This window comes from Temnothorax nylanderi, unplaced genomic scaffold, assembly GCF_030848795.1.
Source record: "Temnothorax nylanderi isolate EJ_2023f unplaced genomic scaffold, tnyl_v1.0 TNYL_tig0016_pilon, whole genome shotgun sequence".
Taxonomy (NCBI): domain Eukaryota; kingdom Metazoa; phylum Arthropoda; class Insecta; order Hymenoptera; family Formicidae; genus Temnothorax; species Temnothorax nylanderi.
Window position 1 is genome coordinate 55,315 of NW_027249078.1, and position 17,198 is coordinate 72,512.

A 17,198-nucleotide genomic window follows, 5' to 3' on the forward strand; every position below is an offset into this window, starting at 1 on the left:
AATTATTATGCGGATCACAGCGAGATGGGCGCGATATCCCTAACTTGCTACTCCCGCTGGGAGTCACGTCGAGAATGCTTTGAGCAACGAGCATGTAATTTCATCTCCACCTCTGGTTGGACATTTGTCAGTACACGGTTGAAGTCTCGATCTCTTGAGCCGCGTGACAACTAATGTGATTTCGTATACGCGTATCTTACCTCTGTGTCTCTCAAATTATTGTTTAAACGTCGATAAATAATTGCTCGATAAAATTCAATAAAGCTCGCCAAAACTCGTCGTTTCAACGGTCTACCATCCGACATCGTTTTTCAACGGAAAGCCAAGCTGTGAAAAATCATTGTTTTTCTGAAAGCAATGTTGCTTCTTTTATTTCTGTCCTGGGTGCTTTTGTTTGCCACGTTAAAGCTCCGTCGTTTTATTTACGGTTTCCTCTTTCTTTCATTTTATATGACGATGATTTATTAACACATTTCCAAACGATATAAATACGACGCTTTAAGAGGTACTATGTTAAAATTGCAATAAAGTAAAGAATTAAAACGTTATAAAAGTAAAGCAAAATGACTAATTACATACAGGACAATTTCACACACATGACTTATTTACAATTTACAAAGGAAAGTGATAAAGAAAACAATGTTTGATGAACTCGAGCTCTTTATAGAGAATAAGTTCTGTATGTACCGTAGCAGAAGTTCTATAAATATAACTCTGGTTATTCATTTGAACTGTGGGACTTTATTCTTTATCCTGAGTGATTCGGTGTAGTTCTTGTAATTCTCAACTGTCGTAAAGAGTGGCTCTCCAGAGACTCAAATGGCTTATTGCGAAGTTGTAGCGGTTCGCGTAACCGCACAGCGCACAGAATATTTCCCAATTGACAAACTTTACACGTGTATATGTACATATGTCGAATTCGTACGCTGCGTATTCACGCGTCTCGATGTACCTTCATCTCAACATAAATCGAGGAAGGCGATGTTTACTTTTGCAAAACATTATTCTAGACCCATATTAAAGCACAAGCAGTACCATTAGTAGTAGTATCGTGTATGAAACTAAATTATTCGGACTCATTATAATTTTACCCGGCTTTTTCTCATACTGCATTTTCCTCGGTTTTCTTTCACACAAGTTCTTTATGCGTCTACTGCGTCTCTAGCCGAGGTTGCATTTTTATCTCTGCGCCGAGTCATGAAGAAAATTGTCAGCGAATTTATATTGTCCAAGCGCTACAAACTTAAGTATTTACAAGACAGCAAGTAAATGGGAATAAAAAAGGAGTCTTGTATAATTCAAGAATCGAGACGGGACAGCTGCATAAAAATTAATCGAGAATTGATTACTTTTTCAAGCCACTTCGAAATAATGAATTAATGAATTAATTCTCGTAACTAGTAGCGTAGTATTTTTCTTACACGTCTTATTACATGCAAAGAAAAGTTGAGAAAGAGGTTTCCAAAATAAATTAATAAAGATCAAAACAGGATAATTACATAAAATGCGATGTAAGAAATATGCAAGTTAAATTAAAGTTATATTTAATTTAATCGATATCCACATCGTACGTGGAAGATAAAATATACCAATATCGAAAATACGAAGTCGCAGAGAGAGTATTAATATTATAATTGTCGAAAGCTTCCCCGCGGGGACATTGTGTTTCATTTTTCGCGTTTCGCTATAAATCTGCGCCGAGTTTGATTAAAACCGGCGCGCACGCCGAAGTAATCTCGCAATTTCGCGATCCGCGCGCGATTTATCCAAGGAAGCAGAACTGGCTCTACTTAAAGCTACCCATCGAAACTTTGCGGGCATACGCGGCATGTGGAAAAAATCGCGTAACGAGACGTGTGTCGAGACGAGCGTGTTTACGATGGAAAATACGCGGGAGACCGAGCCAAAAATGATGGCCGGCAAAGTTGCGGCGTTGGGGCAACCGCTGACAAATTCTGCCATTTCAGCGGGCAGAGGTGGAAGTTCGCGACCGTGGCTCGCAAACTAACGGGCTGCCATATCGCTGCGAGCGCTTTGGATAATTCTCTCGTTTTCACGTTTGAGTATCCCTTCGCAACGAGGGTCGCAAAGCTGTCGTCTGTATTGCCTTTGCGGGACGGATTCTCCTTCTCGCGATCTGAATGATAGCAGCTTTCCGCAAGCTACGACCTCCCAAGACCGATAAGACGAGTTTATTTGCGTGCGACCGCAGTTTATATTATATCGCTTATATATACTTGAGTTTTAAGCTCATCTGTCCTTAATTAAAGTTCGTTGACAGTTGTAAAGTTCTCGTCAAGCAGAGCTACCCGCGGGACATAATTAACTCATTATTAAATTACGGATGCGAGTTATATTTTGCGAGAGACACGCGCAAAGAGCGTGAGTAATTCAATTCAGACTGGTCTAAAAGCTCATTATGGGAAAATGTATGACGAAATATATAACGCTTCATCACACAAACTAATTATTACTACGTAGGTTGATAATGCATATCGAAATATGTCTACCTATGTAGAATGATTTCGATATAAATAGACTCTATATAGTCTAATGACTATTCCTTTTTTTTCCCATCGGAATACTGCGTATAAATAATTTTTGTCTCTTTTGCATTCTTTCTCGGAAAGGAAGGAAACTCTCGTATACGCATACGACGTTCGAGCACATCGATACTGATACACTCTTGATATTTTAGCACTTCGCGTTATAGCATATGCGCGCGATAATGCGCTTGGACATGGCAAGAGTGCATTATTAAAATGCACATCGGCGTTATGTAGCGCGAACACATTTTGCGTATTGCGCAAAACGTGATAGATGCATGCGGGCTCGACGAGGTTGTTGATATTTCCCGTGCTCGCGAAACCGTGTTACCGAACGAGATTATAACACTGCGATTTTCGCAGGCTTTAATCCGCCCGTCGATTATTCGTTCGTATTACAATCGTATTCATTACGGAGGGTAACGACCGTAAGAGGATTAATATTAGTATCTCAGCTATTATTTATAGATGGAATTGCATAATGAAATCTGCGCGGAAGCTTCGAACGCTGATTTCGCCGTCTGTCTGTCGCTCGTCAGATGCGAAAGATCGACTGACGTACTGGTGTAGAAAAAAAATCGTGTTTTTTTAAATCCACTTCTTTTTCGCTAGACGACACGAAAAAATGGAGTATCTTAATGTTCGCTGTTCTTTTACACGTTGGAAATCTTCAGGGAAAGAGAGGAGGAGAGTAAAGTAGCATGTCACTCCCTTACTTCTTTCAACGTGGAAAGTAATAAGAAACGTAAAAGCGAGTAACTTCGCTGCTCGACCTGGTGTCCTCAGTTGGCTTCGCGTGGCTATTCGCGACATTATTTATCGGTATACTCTTACAAGTTGGAATACACAATTCGCAGCTACGCGCGAGAAGCATACATAGCTTCCGGGATACGGGCATCTGCTATACTTCCGCGAGACCGGTTGGCCGCAATGTTTTCAGCGTGCAGAGCGCTAACAAGATTTTTCTCTTCTTTTAAATCAACCTGGCAAAGAACCAGCACGTCACGACCGGCGAGATCTTGGAAGATCAAAAAGTCGCACGCGGCAGTTCCTAATAGGGCAAGATTCAAAAGAAAGTATTTGGCGTTCTTCGACACGTTGTTAGTCGGTTCTTTCACAACGGTGGCAGCAGAACTTCATAAAAATGCATGACGCGTTATTCGAAGGCAACTCGTATCGCTCGGAGGGCAACGTGTCGCGCTTTTGAAGTTCGCGAACATATAAAACCGAAGTTTCAAATCAAGACACAGGATATCGACTTGTGAATGAGAAAACCCGCCGTATTGATTATAATCAACGTAATCGATAGAGTATCAACTCTGTTCTTATCGTGATTAAATAAGATCAATAAAATAATAGATAAATTTATGTAAGTAATTAAATTTGCTTTGAATCGAAATAAAGGGACAAATTTTTTAACGACGTTTAAAAAGCTGCATTTTAAAGTACGAAAAGATAAGGTGGAGTGAGTCAATACGCGAGTTAATTAAAACGCACCGAGATAGATGAGATAGTACGTGTTCTTAAGAATTACAAAGAAAAATTATGAAGATATATATTGAGTTAATATCTTCCGCAGAGCGTAATTATAGCGCATCTTAATTATAACGTTGATATCAATTAAAGCGAATTACAACAATCTACAAGGCAATATGTGCTTGGAATACGGGGGTTTAAAGTTGAGCGCAGATTCCTTATCACGGAGTTTAATCGATCCACCGGCGTGATTCGCGTTTAGCACTTAATTCGGTCCCTTGTTTCGAAACTATCTTACATGCACGCACGCGAACTTCTCATGCATATGCGCTCGCGATCGCGACGAAAGTGAAATTCTATTCCGGATTCCATTTCCGATATCGCTACCAGAGATTTATCAAGGAAGTTTCAGGTACGCCGACGTTCCCGGGCTGACAAATCTTTACGCTATTCGGTTCTGTGCACAACTTACACTTTCCCGAATAAATGCAGAGATAACGTTACGCGGCGCGCAGTTGTCTCTCGCGTGCATTTTTCCGCGCCGGAAAAATATTTGCGATAAGCTGAATATTCATATAGCATTTGTGGAAGGCGAGCTGCCAAAAGATCTCTGATAGATTGGAAAAATATTTACCTTAGCCTCCGAATACATGAATAGAACACGTTGTTTTCTAATATTTCCACACGAGGCGCTCCATTTTAATATGACATTTTCAAGCTTCGCATGAATTTTCTTTCAACAATAACGTTTGCCCTTTTCCGCAAAGCAATAAAATAACATATTTTGCGCGCGAACATATACATAGATAACATTAAATATGTACGTTTGCATTAATAAACTAGAATTACATGCCTTCGAAGATTACCCGCCGAGCGCTACTAAAAAGTTTCTGCAGAGGTAATATTAATAAAGAAACTTTTATATTGTGCTAATTTATCCATTGTAATGCGAAGTCTGGCAGAGTTGTTCATTATGAGCGTGGTATAAATCTTACCGGATATAGCCGCTGAGATATAATTTCCGTCTGAAAGTCTTAATTCAATTTTTCTGATTCAATTCGCCGTGGTGTTCTTTGCACGTATCGAATACAAGAGCGTTACGTGCCTTGTTTTCAGGATAGTTCTTCACTTTGGAATTATCCACGTTATCTGAAAAAAAATTATTACGGCCACAAACTCGAATAAGACGTGGACATCGAAACATCAAAAACTCCATTCATAAATCTTCGCACTTGAGAAATCGGAAATAGAATTCAAGATAAAATTTCCGCTCTCTTGTACACCGTCATTTTATAGACAAATATGAGAGGTAGTATACACCGGTGATATGTAGCGGTAGATATGTTGCGAGACTCATTTCGAATAAAGTGGTAAATGTGAACAGCGGTAATGATATTAATAAATAAAGTTTCCTGTTTCACGGCATAGTCCCGCTCAATTCTTAATTGCCTGAAATAAGTTACTGAGGATCTTTCATCTTCCGCAGTTTAGAGAATGCTTATTTGAGGAAAAGACGGTAGGTATACAAATACAATTGTTATTTATTTAAAAGAAACATTGTGTATCTCTTCGCTTAATTAATTTAAATGCAAAACAATCAATACATTTCATTGCGAGTGATCAGACTAGATTATTAAGATAAATCATTGAACTAACTAGACTAAATGTATAAAAAATACAAAAATTAATAAATATTCTTGCATAAAATAAAAGTAACTACCACAATAAAATACATAAATATACACGTGTATTATTGCATATTTTTATATTTTTTATCTGCTACTTTGGTTACTTGCAAAAATAATTCTTGGAAACTGTTATTATGCAAACGTTATAAACGTGTCATGTCAGAGTCCATTTCGTGCAAGAGTGAGTTATGAATAAAATCGACAGATGCTTAATCGTCAGTTGTACGTTGCAGCTATCGGCCCATCCCTTCCCACGCGATCATACGCTCGATGAACCTGAAATTCTATCTCTCGCTTGGACCGCGAGAGATTTGTCGGGGAAGTTTGTGATATCTCGACTCGCTGATCGGCCGAGTCCTCGTCGCAATATTGCACGATCGGCGGCGGAGTGCCAAAATTCGATTTTCGGTTAGGTACTCCCGGGGACACCCCTGCGGAGTGTTGTTCGATGATACAGAAAGATAATGAATCCCGCGTAACTCCGGGCTCCTTTAATAAATATTATTATACTCGCCGCTTAACACATGCTTTACGGCGTTTCATATAGTTTTACGGCGTTCCGTTCGCTTTAATCTCCGCCGTATGAATATTCCACGCGGATGAAATTGCGATACGCGGAAATCCGAATCTCCTCTTCCGCGCGGATGATAATAATAAAAAAAAATAATGGTGCTTTCAGCACTTCGAGTGGAATGTCAATTTTCTGATCAAATGAATTCAACGTATATCCCTTTGCTCTGCCCATGGCATAGAGAACGCGTAAGATAGCCGGTATGCAGCAAGGCAAAAATATTAATTTCAATATTCATTATATTTCATGGAAAAATGTAAATAATAATCGGAAAAATAGGTCAATCTATAGATTGTTGAGTAAACACACTTGTCTTTGATCATTACCGCAATTTTTCGTAATCGTAAATATCTTTCAACTAGAAAGAGCGAATATTTTTACAAAACTTTTAAACTATAAATTATTCTAAATATATATGATATATATATACACACACATTTTCAAGAAGTTTCAATTTCGATGATTAAACGTGAGCATCGCTTGAACGGTGTTTGGTCTCGAGCGCGTCCCCCGTTCTAGGGATCTCTTTTTTATTTCATAAGCAAAGATAGTAAATCACAGAGTATATAAATTCTTCCGTGCTTCTGTTCTTGAATGAACAAACAGCATGCGGCTGCCCAAGAGGATAAGAAAGAAATACATGCATCACGAATTTTTAATTACTAGACTGCAGAGGACGCCGATGTACATTTTAAAGTCGAAAATTTTTTTTACGCTTTTATATTGAACGCGTACGAAGTTCATTTTTATCCCATTATATCCGTCCATGCATTTGATTTTAAAAATATACCTTACGAGTATAGAACGAAACGTGGGACGACTTTTCGAACGGATAAAAATTACCGCGATAAAAAAGAAACGATAAATCGAAAAATAAAACTTAAAACTAAAACAAATTAACTCATAAATGTAAAGGTTGTATAAAGTCATTTATATCGTTAAAACTTGTCACTTTATTAAATACTGTTATTTTATTAAATATCAAAGGTTCGGTAAATAGCTCTGATTAAAGTATTGATTCAGCCAACCCATGCTTTTGTGAAGTTGTATTTTATTTGTCGGTAATCAAGCGCTATGTGCCTTAATGATCGTCAGGGGAGTATTATGGTTTTCTATTGGCAGCTACTAAATAATTACAGCAAAAAACTTGATCTTTTAACATCGTAGAATATATCGGAGAGACCATGGAATATGTGCCAAAAAAGCTCTATTAGAGAGAAGGAAAATTGCTATAGCAATTATATATAAGCAGTAATCGCGTATCAAATCAAGATGCATTTATTGAGCAATAATATTTATTCGCACGCGCAGTAATATTTCTGGATATTTTTAAACATTTAAAATTTTAAAAAGTTGCACATATACTTTTTATAAAAGCTTCAAGAAAGATCTACAAGATTCTAATTGGAGAAAAGTTTTCATTTAAAAGAAAAACTGTCAAGCTATTTTCTCTTGCAATGATTCTTTCCTGTCTATAATATATCTTAAAATATTAAAGATGTTCTTTTAATTTCAAAGTTGCACTTCGTATAATTACAAGACATACAATTGGAATATTAAACAAAACGTTTTGTATACATATAAAAAAATTTGAAAAACGAAAAAGACCTAATGCATATATCGCTACATATTCGCGCAGCGAATACATGAATGAAAATTGTTAAAGAAACACAATGGATTAGTCACGAAAAACTGATACTCTTTGCGGTGCAGAGAAATGAGTCGCTCGCTCAGCCGAACGTGAAAAACTCCCGGGCATTTCTGGTGGTTCTCCCATTTCCCGTTCCCCGTTCTTTGCTTTAGGAACATTTACCTCCGATTTTGAAGATGACGTACCACGCGGTAACGCTTCCGCGAAGTGCACGAGAAATTTTTGTCTTCGCACGTCTATTGAAAGCCTCTTTCGTTCCGTGAAAAGTCTTTCTCGACTGCATGCAGGCTTTCTCTCAGTCGTACACGAGCCGACAGATTCACTCTCGCCGATTCACGACGATGAAACTATACGTGTGCCGATGTTTCAACGGAAAAATTTTATTACTGTTTCGCGGTTTCGTTACCTTTGCGAAATTAAGGAACGAATTTCTTTCTCTTTCAGAATGATACCGCGCACGAAACCATATATACGCACAGCCTTTCTGGAAAATATATTAACGATTTGGTAGTCTGCAGAACGCGCAACACACAATCTCGCGCAGGATTTGATGAAAAAATTCACTGCAGAATACAGCGTCGTATTTCACAGTTAAATTATTTAGCTTTTAGCAAAACAACGTGCATATTCGTGAAAGAACCCGGTTCTTCGTACTATTAGGGAGTTTTTGCAATACCGTCTTTCAGATACGGTAACCGTATCTGAATTGTTCAGATACAGAGTGAATGTATCTGAACAATTCAGATAACGTTTACCGTACCTCAAAGACGATATTGCAAAAACTCCCTATTTTCATTTTAGTTTTCAAGTCGTCTGTTGTATTTCTTTTCTAAAGTCGCATATTTTTAAATATGTACTTTTAGAAAAATATTTAAATAAGAGATAAATCAGGAAGAATATGGTATAGAGAGAGAAACGCAATTATAATCGAATCAAAAAGTCTATAAAAATTGTATAATATAAAAATCTTGAAAGAGAAAATTTGCAAATTTTCAATAGTAGATAATATTAGATTAGACAATATGAAAAGTATAAGAACAAACGAATGTTGATATTATTAAATTGCCTGACTGCACATTTTTGCTCTATTTATCTTTGATTTATATCTATGTCTTTATTAGACCACTTTATGTGCGAGGAGATTCATTCTTTCGAGAACTCTCTTAGTTTTTCTGGCGTAAAATTTTTCGCGTATAATTTCGTAAATTTAAACGACATTATCCTTAATGAGGCAACGAAGAAGCTCCTAAATGGCGTGCATTCCACAATTAGGGGCAGTAAGGAGCGTGACAGGTTAAATCATTAAAGAAAGCGTAGGAGTCGGGTCTCCCTTAATGCTCCTCAATTTATCTCCGCGAACGAAGATGCGTCGTTTGCCCTCTCGATGTCGGTTCATTAACTCTCCCTTAAATTTGCATTACACCTTGTCCATTTAGTCCGGACGTTCGCAGGATTTTATTAGAAATAAATTGTGACAAATTCTACCTTATGAAAAGATATTAGAAAGACTAATTGATATATGGATCAACATTCAAAAGCTATTTGTTTATGTGAATGAGAACTGATGCACCAGTATGAATCTTTTTCATTTCAAAAAAGATTCTGGAATAAAAATTAAAATTAAACATTGTGTACATAGTAAATCATCCAACGAAAAAATAACAAGGCTTATCAACGAACCAGGCTGCCTGCGGAGTGTTGCCTTGGAAACGCACATTCCCGAAAGATTATGCTGTATAAAGCAGGATTATATCCCCCGAAAAAAACGACGAGTTTCTCAGCTTACACGTTTTAATACCAACATGATTTCGCACCTTGTTCTTTAGTAAACTAATATAAAAAGCTTAATTTAATCAGCAAAGGATTTACGTAATAATGTGTTGGCTAACAAAAAGCTGCGTCATCTTACGTCACCGTTTTACTCCTCCCATTTCTCATTTGCAAATAAGATTACTAAATAGATTACTAAAGAATTTAATACGTTTGTATAACTCAGAGGCATGACTGTTAATCGATGAGACTATTACTGCAGCGAACGAATAAATATAAGTCAAAAGCAAATAATGCAATTGATCTTTCTGCCGTAAATATTCTCTGGCTTATATAAAATCAGAGCGGATGATCAATAACAAACGTATGCACCACCCAAGGTGTAATTTATTAGGACGCACGGAATCCTCATCTCCTTGAGAGAATTTATTTATATCCCGCACAGTTGTGTATACGTATACATTGTTTCTGTGAATGAATATGCGATGAAAACGATGCGATTCTGATGGAACCAGGTTCACCCCATTCTACTATTCGTGCACACAGCAGCTAATTGGTCGTTATTGACGCTACAAATTCCGTTCCAGGGACTTTTATAAAGAGAATTGTGGAATCGTATCGAGCGCATCGGCAACGAGAAACTTCCTCTCCCTAGCTCCGAGAAATCCGCGATAATTGGAAGTAATTGTGCCAAGCGTCCCCCGAAGATGGAAAAGATCTCTTGACCCGCGCGCTGTTTTTTGAAGATTTAATTCGTCGTCGACCGTTAATTACAACACGCCCGCTCGATTCCCCCGCGTCATTTATAAAACTTTCACGCCACAGCGTGTCGCGCCTTAATGGCACCGTGTATATATGACCGAGAACAGATTTACTTCGCGCCAGGCACATTGATTTCGATCACCCAAATATTTACGAATGCGTGAATCGATAACAAATACTCGCGTAATAAAAATAGAGCGGTCATGCAGAATATACGACCGATGCATTTTTTTTTATCAGAACGCGCGATTTTAATAGTCAGCCACATACGAGCTTGATGGCCAATTGAACTGATTTATGCGCGTCACGTCTAGAGAGAGATTTCGCGGATCTCTACTCACGCAACTTATTTACGCCGGAAGTGGATCTAGCAATCGCACGTAAATCGAACATTTCTCTAGGCATGTTAAATCGAGCGGACGCGACCATTGCATTTTTCTCAGACGGCGAGAAATGAACTAAACATTACATGGCGATAAGAAAAGTGACAGAGCAGAGAGATGGCAGCGGAGATAAGAGTAGGAAAGGTATGAGAAAAATAATAAATCGTTATTCTTCGCTTGTCTCTCGAAACGTGAAATGATGTAACATCTTCTTTGTAATTTCCTGCACAATACACGCCACCGTTCTTCTTCGACACTTTGATACTTCAGCTGCCCCGTGAACTTTGACACGGGCGTATATTAATGTATTAATGGGCAACGTCAGCTTGATTAATGGTCCACGAAGTGACGGATAAATTAAATACTCATGAAGGAACGAAAATAGAGGGACTCGTTAAACCCGTACATCGGCTCGAAAATAATCAAGAATAACCTTCGAATCTTTCACGCAAAACTTCGTTCTCGCAATACTTCAATTTTCGTATTCTTCCTTACATTCGTAAATTTATCAAATTTTATATACGTCGTATTAAAAAGCGTGATGGAATTAATATTCATGATTAAAAATAATTTAAATAACAAAATTTTTTATTCACGTTATCGAAAAGAAATTTTCAGCTTTATCGGATATAAACCATATTAAATATTCGTATTAAATAAAAAATTGAAATATGTGTAAAAAAGAGAGAAAATTATGTGATATATTCCATGCAGATATATTTTTCAGGGAAAAACAGATTTGACGCGATTTATTAAGAATTATTTAGATTAGAGCGCGCCACATACCACGCCCGCGCCGTCAAACTTCTCACCTTCGCTAAAGTCTCGACTCGTGCAATTAAATGTTTAAGAACTTAAAGCGAAGGAGAACGTCTCGCACACCCTTCGATCGTTTTTATCGTCGGTCATTAGGTGCGCGAAGTCATTAATTTCTTCAACTTTGCAGCGATCATTTGCACGAATGTTTAATTAAAAAAAAGTTTAACAAGCAAAAAAACTCGCAGTTGCACGCCTGACTGCGCTACGATTCAAATTTATTCAAATATATACTGACAAATAGAATATAAGCATAAGCAGACGATGGAAAAGAGAAGGAAGAGAAGGAGAAAGAGCAGGGGAGAGAGAGAAAGCGTTCGCGTGAAACTCGTCAGACTGATGGCAACATACAAGAGCAGTCGGTTATGAAAGCTTGACTGGATTACAAAGACACGTTGGAAATGCACGAATCTGCACGCCATAGCTGTGTAATGTTTCCGCAGCTCCAAAACGTCATCCTGAATGTTAAATCCACGAATTCTCGCGCCTGAGCGGAAAATGCTTATAAAATCGCGTCCGAGATGTAGCCCGTCTAACTTGCCGGCCGACGCGCGACGTATTTAGATACGGGGAGGGCACCGAGGGAATTTTCAGTAATATCTTCATTTGAAATTCTTCAGGAGAACTGCTCGGAAACAGAATGTAATGGAAAACTTTATTACAGTCCGTCCGACAGTAATTATATTCCATGGAATATAATCATCCGAAATGCGATAGCGAGGTCCGACATGCATTATTATAATTTCCTCAAGCAGCAAGTTGAAAATAAGCAGACTTGCGAAAACATAAACAGAAACACTATATGACATGCATATAATTATATAAATGTGACATGATACTCTCATCGGAAAATTGTGTAACGTTAACTTCTAAATAACCCTGCCAGTTTAACAAACTCATTAAAAACAAAAAGTTACTGATTAAATAACTACTCCCAATATAAACGTTTTACGCGAAATTTAAGATATATTTTTGTGTTGCGGATATTATACTATTAGATATTAGACCTATATTTATTAAATAATACTTTATATGTAAATGCTCCTCCAATTTTTTCAAATGAGATATGCACTGGATGTCTCGCTTATATCGCCTTTGAAAAAATGGTGTGGTTTTTATCGGATCCAAGTGCAAACTCGTTAAGCTCCGGAATAGCCCAAATTAACCTCCGGAGAGTAATTAACCCTCGGAGCGACTACTACGGTTGTAGCTTTGTCAATAAATAACTTTGTCGTAAACGTGACAAGAGGATATTCACCTCATTAAGATTGTCAAAGTATTTAATTTACGAATCTATTCTTACATCACGTTCACTGTATCACACGTAAAAACTAAAAGATGTATTATAAAAATACGCTGCTGCTAATCCACTAAAATATTCAAAAGAATCCTCTCTCTAATGGAATTATCTTATAATAAATTCACTCGCGTGTCCTCGCGACGATCATATCGGCATGTCAATCGGTTACGATGTTACGTAAAATTTTTAACATGCAGACTTCAATTTATAAAAATACAAATTTGCGAAGAGTACCTTTTCCTTCCCTTCCATCGTGATGTTCTCAGAGCACTTTATTTCCGTAATCTTTCGGCAGTGAAGCCGGACGGTACGGCAAAAGAAATTAAGAAAGGGCACGGAGGTGGTATTCCCAAATCCCTCGTTGCACCGGAATCGTAGTTCAGCTAACGAGAAAGCTACTCGTAAGGAGAAACGCTACGACGCGTTGCACGGCCGCGGCGCGCGGCGATGCGACGGCTTATTCATCGAGTCGTTCCACTTGCCGTATTAAAGACTGACGCCGCCGACATCCTCGCTCTATCGAAAGCCAAGAAAGCGCCGACGAAGTTATTGCGGCCGCGTTATATCCGTTTTAACGGCTTAGCGAAACTCGGTATCGTGCCGCGTCTTAACGGCGATGTGGGGAAAAAAGAAAAAAGCAGCGGAAATAAAGGCGGTGGTTCAAAAGCGACCGCCGTCGCGACGTGACGCGGCGCGACGCCTCAGCACGGATTACGCCTGCTCTGTTTCTCCTCACACTTGTTTGCTTATGAATGTACTTCCGTTATTTTTCACCTCTCATACACACGTGAAAAGCTTATTGTATTTTCTACGTGTAAACATGTATTCTTGGAAATGCAATATGGTGAAAAATGTAGCGTATCATACGTTCTTCCTATTACTTTGTACCTCGATGGAGTAAAATGCACCTTGTGTGTACATGTGTGTGTATACACGGGCAGATTGGAATAAAAAAGATCGCACAAGGCATGTAAAGCTTTCCATTACACTGCAAAAATTACTGTTACATATTCATCTTATAGGTGTAACACGCGTACAAAGGAGGTACTTCGACAATTTTAAACCGCGGTACACGAAGCAAATCTATAAATCACAAACGAATCCGGCGGATTATACACCAACACGCACGAACTTGTCGATGTACAGACCGGTTACGGTATCATTATCCAGCACTTGTATTCAGCTCGTGAAAAGCCGAAAAAGGAACACGATAGCTTCAATCAATAAAAAAAAGCATAGATCGAACATCGGGCTATAATCGCGTTTGGCGCTACTGAATTTTTTATTGATCCTTTCAGAACCGATTGTTTGCGATTGGGAGCTTCTCTTCGTAAACGTATTTTCATGCCAACACAATATTTCTCTATTATTTGTCTTCTCGATGTGATATTTCAAGTCGTGTTCTTCCATGCAAAACATAAAATAATATTTTTATTTTTTAAATCAAAAATTTATTTTTATGATAATAAACCGATCTTTTTATCTCAAGAAATTACACCGTCTTATCTACAGCTGACCTCGAAATATTTTTGCAACGGTCGCAAGAAAATTTCGCTTTTAATTTCAGTTCGGGAGACACATGGTATCATAAACGGAATCCATCACGTATTGATGCTCGATATAAACTTTTAAACTCGCTCTCTTCCCTCAAATTTATTTTCTCGAAGTGAAATATACATATGTCGAAAACTTTTCCATATTCGAACGCTGCGCGCTTAGAACACGTGCACATGTAAAGAATGAGTAATAGAGGCGAAATATTCAGAGAAATGTTGAATAACATGACTTCTATATAAGAGAAAAATTTCGATAAGAAATTTATATTCAATACGTTTCTAGCCTTTGGCGAAAACCATCAAAATGCAAATGTTTCAAACACTCAGTGTTGAAACAGCAGTTGACGTCATATAGGAGCAATTTCCTCTTTCGTCTAATAATAATATTTGTATAATTCGTTCTCCATTTATCTAATTTCCATGCATAATTCCCGAAAAAGGAATTCATTCTTCACGTGGAGAAACAAAATCGTAATATTTTTACCCGCAAATCTCCGAGAGCTCTAATTTATTATCCAACGTTCTTCTAATTTAATGAATTATCTATGCCTATGCTGGCACCGAATAGCTGCCGAATTACGCCTGCATTCATTCATCTTTAATCCTTATTCTCTCTCTGGAATTGAGAATAAATTGAGGGTCGTGCATACCAAATTCCTATCCTCCTTTCTCTCAAAATTTCCCTCAGAACACATTCAGCAACCTACACAATAATCTTGGCCATTATGCAAAAGACAGATTCAAGTGTAGGCATAGAGAATGGTATATGTTATTATCATGCTAGACCAAGTGCGATTCTTCGATTTGATGAAGAGCACAAGGCATTCTAGTTTGTCTGCATTTTCTATCGATTCGCCTGTTCGCACATTCCATTTTAAAGAGATGACAGATGATAAATTTAATAATCAAAAAGATATAGCGAAATAAACTTCTCGCGACTTGTATAGAAATTCGAGAATATGGTACATTAAGTTTTTTCTTAAATTTTTCTATCTATTATATGCCTATGATTTTCTGAGATCTAATTATTGATGTTATTATTGTTTATATAATTAATTCATTACGCATTGCTGGCACTCTTATTATATATACACATTATATACTAATTACGCAAGATACATATAAAAGCTTTTAATGTATGAATGATAATGACATTAAAAAGATATTTTTCTAGCGCGACAATGCCTCTGAAAATAATTTTTCTTCAGTTTGTCAACATTAATCTTCCGGCGAACATTTATATCACTGTCCGTAGTAACAGCAAACATCTATCTGCTTATAGTATATAATGGTTCCTATTAAAATCACAAAACTTTTGCAAATTGTATATATTACAGAACATTCCTTTTCCAATATTATCTAAATGTAATCAAATATTAATTAAGTCTGGCAAAAGGTTCGTTGTTTTTCTATCTAAGCTATGTATTAAATAATATTAGAAAAAAGTTCTTTGAGAAAGAAATAAATTCCTTTTTAGAAGAAAAAAAGAATATGTTAAAATCTACAGCGACAATTGGATTTTGCTGAAATTTTGTTTTCGACTTCATTTGACAATATGTGACACCTCTCGCATCAAGCTACTGCATTCAGATTCGTGTCGCTGAATACATCGTAAAAAGTACAGCGGTTGCGTGTGCGGCAGATTAATTATTTACACATTACACAGCTCCCACGCTCGCTATGCAAATTACAGAAAAGTAATGATCAACCGAATCTGCCACGCGTATCCTAATCGACGGCGGAAAACCGTCGACAAGAAATCTGCTTCGTAAGTACGAAGCGGGAACGAAGCGATAGAGCCGATATATCGCGGCGACCCTCGTAGGAGCCAATTAAAGAACGCAACTAATTGTCACGATCCAAAGGGAAAATAAAGAAAAAAAAAACACCTATCTGACTCCTTCGCGGCAATTCCACCCGTTTTATCTCCCGTTGTCACCCTCTTTCCGGACTTTTCCCCGCGTACTCGGTACACAAATGCACGGGTCGCGACAAAGTTACTTTGTTGCTTACTAATTGGCTCGCGCGATCGATAACCACGCAGTTTGAGCGTTTAATCCTATCGCAAACTATACGCGTGGCACGGAGTGACGTAAGGACACGCATGGACACGTTGTTTGTACATTCGCACGTACGTTAATTCCGCGTTGCCCTAATTCTACGGTTTTAACAAAATCCGATTCAACACAAAAGGTAAAAAAAACAGTTAGATATACGATTGAATTGTACCCACTGATACCGTGCAACGTACTATTAGGGGAACCTTTCTCAGGTACTCCAAACAATTCTTAAGTTATCCTACCTTTTATCGCAATCTGTCAAGAGTCTAAATGTGTTTTCGTTTCTAGAAATCGCGCAGCTTGTGATATTTGACGACAGTAGGTGGCAAATGCCAATAGAGTGAAGATATCGGACGTAAACGAGATGTGCATGCCTCGCCATGTGACCAGAATAAAATAGAATATTTGTATCGGAAACGGTTAACCTTTGACCGTAAGGGACCATGAGAAATCTCACGTTATCGCCTCGTATATCATTCTTCTTTGGAAGAATAATATATGAATACGAGAAGTATTACACACACCCGACCAAAAGATACGCGCATGCAATTATCGTCGCGCGTCTCTCTGTCCCTTCCTTGTCAAATTAAAAATTAGATTACGCCACGAACTTCGTGAT

General features: G+C 37.8%; 1 protein-coding gene across 3 annotated transcripts in view; it reads right to left on the minus strand.

The window, feature by feature from the left end:
- The window catches only part of LOC139768398 (uncharacterized), a 99,560-nt gene that overhangs the window by 39,406 nt on the left and 42,956 nt on the right, over positions 1-17,198 (minus strand). The window lies entirely within an intron of this gene.